We start from the raw sequence: 4,784 nt of genomic DNA, 5'->3' as shown, positions 1-4,784 counted from the left end.
ACGTCCTTGGATTCTTCTATTGCAACGACAACTGATTCAAATTTCCTTGTTAATGTCCGAAGTATCTTTTCTATAATCTTTTGGTCTTCAATTTTTTCTTCATTCATCCGAAGATGATACACAATAGTTTTGATTTTGTTGAAATATTCTTCAATGGTTTCTGTTTCAGTCATTCGAATGATGTCGAATTCGCATCTTAGTGTTTGGAGTTTAACCCGTTGCACTCGTTGTTCCCCTTTATATGCTTTTTGCAGTGTGTCCCATGCATCCTTCGATGAAGATGATGTCGCTATTCGTTCAAACACGGTTTCGCTGGATGCTTGAAATAGAATATGGAGTGCTTTCTTGTCCCGTCGCTGATTTTCTTTGTGTTCCGTAACCACCGCATCTGTTGCATTCGCCGGTAAGTCGCTGCAACCCGTTTCAACAATACTCCAAAGGTCTTGTGATTCTAATAAGACTCGCATTTGAATATGCCAATGGTAGTAATTCTGTCCCAATAATATTGGGATTTGGGTTTGCAATCCATTTCCTTGTGTCGCCATCGTATTTTCGTATATCACTTGAAAGAATTCTTTGTACGTGTGTATGTTGACAATCAATTAATGAAGGTTAACAGAGATTTTGAATGGCTCTGATACCAGATTGTTGTTTAATCAAATTGACTAATTTGTATATTGAAAGTGAAATCGATAACCGTCAAGTGTGAAAGCGCCTAGGGTTATATAACCCTTAGACAATAACTGCCATCCGACCCACAAGTAAGATTCAGATCGGTATGACACATATATACATATGTTACAATATAAAATAAAATAAGTATATTTCCGAATCTAGCTTAATCTATTTTACAATATGATTTAATACTATAGTGTCATTGCTACTGATATACACTTGGAATATACGAATTTTGTTTTCTAAAGTATCATTTCTTATAGCATCTGGATCATACAAGAACAAGAATACAAGCAATTTTTCCGGTTAGAACGATAGGTTTCCTTCATCCCATGCTTTATCGAAGAATTTTGTGTGAACTTTCAACATCTAACTTTTGTAGGCATTTCCTAGGCATTGAGGGTATAATCATACGCCATTGTTTTTGTTTTTGCAATCAAAACAAAATGGATGTGTTGGATTGATGTGTCCTTAGTTAAATTCAACTTTATACCAAACATTGTCTCTTATATAGTCGTTCTTTTTCGAATTTCAAAGCCAGGATTTCTAATTCAAAACCACAAACACAGTTAAGTTGATATTACTGTTTCGATTTAACTCCCATTCATCCCCAATACTCACCATGGAAGGTGTTGTCGTTGATGGTGCCAAAACAATTTTTAAGTTCATATGTTCAAGAATCAAAACATATTTCAAATATGAAGAAAACATTGACGAACTCAGAGTAGAGGCTGCAAACCTCACAATAAAAAAGATAGCAATTGAAGAAGATGTCACACTGGCTCAATTGGAAGGAAAAGTTCCAAAACCGCAAGTAATATACTGGTTGAAGAAGGTTTCTCAAGCAGAAGACGATGTAAGGCCACTGCTACGAAACTTCACATGGTGAAAGAGGTAAATTCTACGAACTTTGATTCAGTCGCACGTGAAAGAAGCTCTCCAATAACATCAGTGGTTGAAATGGCCGTGCCACATCTTGTGGGGCAGGGGGCGGCATCAGATTTGAAACAACTTTTGGAAATCCTGAACACGGATGGTATCAGGAGTATTGCCATCTGGGGGAAGGGAGGCATAGGGAAGACAACTTTGGTCAAGAACTTGAACAACGAGTTGCGCATTTCCACTACAACTTCTTTTGATATTGTCATCTGGGTTCAAGTTTCCAGATCATCGGATTTGAGCACAATTCAGTTGCAGATTGCCAAGAGAATTCATTTAAAAGTGGATGCAGATGATACAACTAACAGGATAGCTAGTAGAATTCTTCAAAGATTGAAGCTGAGAAGGAAGATCCTCCTGATTCTTGATGATGTCTGAGAAAAGATTGATCTTGATGCTGTGGGTATTCCATCAAGGGATCCCGGCTGCAAGATCCTTTTAACCACACGATCCCGTGATGTGTGCAGGCACATGGCTGTTGATGCTTCTTTTCCGTTAAATCTTATGAGTGAAGAAGATTCTTGGAATCTTTTCGTTCATAGCGCTGGACATGTACATACTTGATTCAAATGGTATAGAATCTCCAGCGAGGAAAATTGTTGCGGGTTTCAATGGGCTGCCCTTGGCAATCAAGACTCTTGGAAGCTCAATGAGGGACAGACCGCAGATCGAATTGTGGCGAAACACGCATCTTATGTGGCGATGCTCATCATCCTTGTTCAAGAACATTGAGAAAGAGATATTTGGGACTCTAGCTACAAGTTATTATTTTTTACCAAGCAAGATTCTAAAGCAATGCTTTCTGTTTTGTTCTTTATACCCAGCAGGCTTTTCAATAGATGTTCGGGAACTTATCCAATGTTGGGTGTCTGATGGTTTAATTATTGAGAACCATACAGTAGAGGAAACATTTGATTATGGGCTTGCTTTAATTGAACGCCTAAAGGACTCATGTTTACTGGATCAAGATTCAGAAGGAACTGTGAAGATGCATGACATATTCCGTGACTTAGCCATACTTCTATCCCAGAGTCAAGAACTGTTGTTTGGGTTTCACACTCAATCCGGCCATCAATTTTATCAGATGCCAAACGAGTCTTCAAGAAGAGTTTCTCTCACAAGTTGCAGGATCAAAAAGTTGCCAGAGTTTCCTATCTATTCCCATCTGACAGTCCTTTTTCTTCAAGGAAATCCTATACAGAAAATCCCAAATAAGTTCTTTCACAGTTTTATCTCATTAAGGGTACTGAATTTAAGCGATACTCAAATAACTTCTTTGCCCGCGTCTTTTCTTTGCCTGTGTGAGCTGCGTTCTCTCTTACTTAGAAACTGCCCTATAGAAAAGCTTCCTTCTTTTAAATCTTGTTGTAAACTCCTAGTTCTTGACCTCTCCGGCACTCACATAAAAGCTCTTCCTAATGGGTTTGGAAATTTACATAGTTTAAGAGAGTTAAACCTGTCACGTACACCCTTTTTGAATAAAATAGTCGTCGGAAGCATATCAGGGTTAACGAGTCTCCAAACTCTAGATATGTCTTTTAGTTATTATAACTGGAATCCGAAGACTGGTGCAGATCGAAAAGAAATATTTGATGAGCTATCAACACTCGAACACCTATCAGCCCTTAAAATAAGATTGGACTCGGTTAGGTGTCTTGAATCTGCATCTTTGTGGCTCAAGGAATTAACAAGATTCGATATCCAGATTAGCCCATGGAGCCATGACTCAAATCATCATGTTGCCAAACAAAATGAAAAGCGATTGGTTCTTAGAGGAGTTGATCTCCTGCAAGAAGATCTTCGGGATCTTCTACACAACACAAGTTCTCTTGTTGTGTTAACTTGTGTTGGCATGACCCGAAGACAGTTGCTTAGCCTATCATCATTGACGTCACTCACTATATCAAATTGCAATGATATAACATGTTTAATAAGCATGGGAATGGGTTCAAAGGAAATGTTTCCAAATCTGCAACACTTGATTCTTGATCATTTGCAAAATTTGAAGTTTATTGTTGAGGGGATAATCCCGAGAGGTGTATGCCTAAAAAATCTAACAACAATTCAAGTTTCGGATTGTCCAATGTTAAAAGGAGCGGTCTCTTATGCAATGCTTCGTCATGCTAAAAAGCTAGAAGAAATTAAGGTAAGCGGTTGCAAAACCATGTCTTGCATCATCGAATTAGGGGAGCATGAAGAAAGTTTGCCTAATTTAAGGGTATTAGAGATAGGCAACATGGTAAAGTTGAGGTCAATCAGTGACGGTGCATCAGTTTTCCCAGTGTTGCAGTATATTAAAGTTTTGCATTGCTCTGGGTTAAAGAATCTTCCTCTATCAATCTCCAATTCATGCAGCCTGAAAAAGATTGAAGGTGATGCCAAGTGGTGGAATGATTTAAGATGGGATGATGATGAAGATAAGAACTTCTTTCAGCAACACTTTCAAGCCCACCCTAGTGAGAATAACAACTCAAGAAAGAGAAAATACAAGTAAAAACATCATTTACAGCATTGTCTTTTCTTGTTGTTAATGTCCAGGTTCGGACACATGTCATTTTCAAGTACGGTTGGAACTCGGTAGTTTGGCTTTGTTGGCAAATAATTTCGTTAATCCATGGGTGTCAAAGTTTAGGGGTCGTGTTGTAATTAGTCAAACTATGTTTAGTATGTATTTAGAATGTTTATGTAAGTATAAGGTCCAGATTGTCAAATGGAAAGTTTATAACTTCCAAGTACACATGTCAGATTAGGATTGGTTCTGGCTGTGTATAAATAGGGGTCAATGGTGAAGAGTCAAAACATTTAGAATTGTTATAACGTTGTATCATCAGCTTATCAATAGAGTCTTGTTGATATCCGTTCTGTTTCATCTTTGCTCTGGGCTAGCCCGAATAAGAAACGTTGTGTTTCGCGAGAGATTGAGGGTGGCGAACATAGCAGACAAGATAAGAGAGTGGAGATTGAGATGGTTTGAACATGTAAAGAGTAGACAGACGACGAATCCTGTTAGATCCGTAGAAAACATTACTATAGAGGGGAGGAGGGGTAGAGGACGACCGAAATTGACTTGGGATGAGAGGATTAGGCATGATTTGATAGACCTAAACCTCTCCGAGGACATGGTTGAGGATAGGAATTCGTGGAGAAGTAGAATTAAAGTTAAGGATTTT

The 4,784-nt window shown here is 38.4% G+C and overlaps 1 pseudogene; it reads left to right on the top strand.

The window, feature by feature from the left end:
* The first annotated feature begins 1,297 nt into the window (after positions 1-1,297).
* Positions 1,298-4,455, top strand: LOC143557882 (disease resistance protein At4g27190-like; annotated as a pseudogene).
* Positions 4,456-4,784: the final 329 nt, after the last annotated feature.

Source organism: Bidens hawaiensis, unplaced genomic scaffold, assembly GCF_021521415.1.
Source record: "Bidens hawaiensis isolate Kalapana, Puna unplaced genomic scaffold, B.hawaiensis_p1.1 tig00019208_1, whole genome shotgun sequence".
In the NCBI taxonomy this organism is placed as follows: domain Eukaryota; kingdom Viridiplantae; phylum Streptophyta; class Magnoliopsida; order Asterales; family Asteraceae; genus Bidens; species Bidens hawaiensis.
The sequence above is the reverse complement of the archived record's forward strand: the minus strand, read 5'-3'. Positions and strand labels throughout refer to the sequence as shown.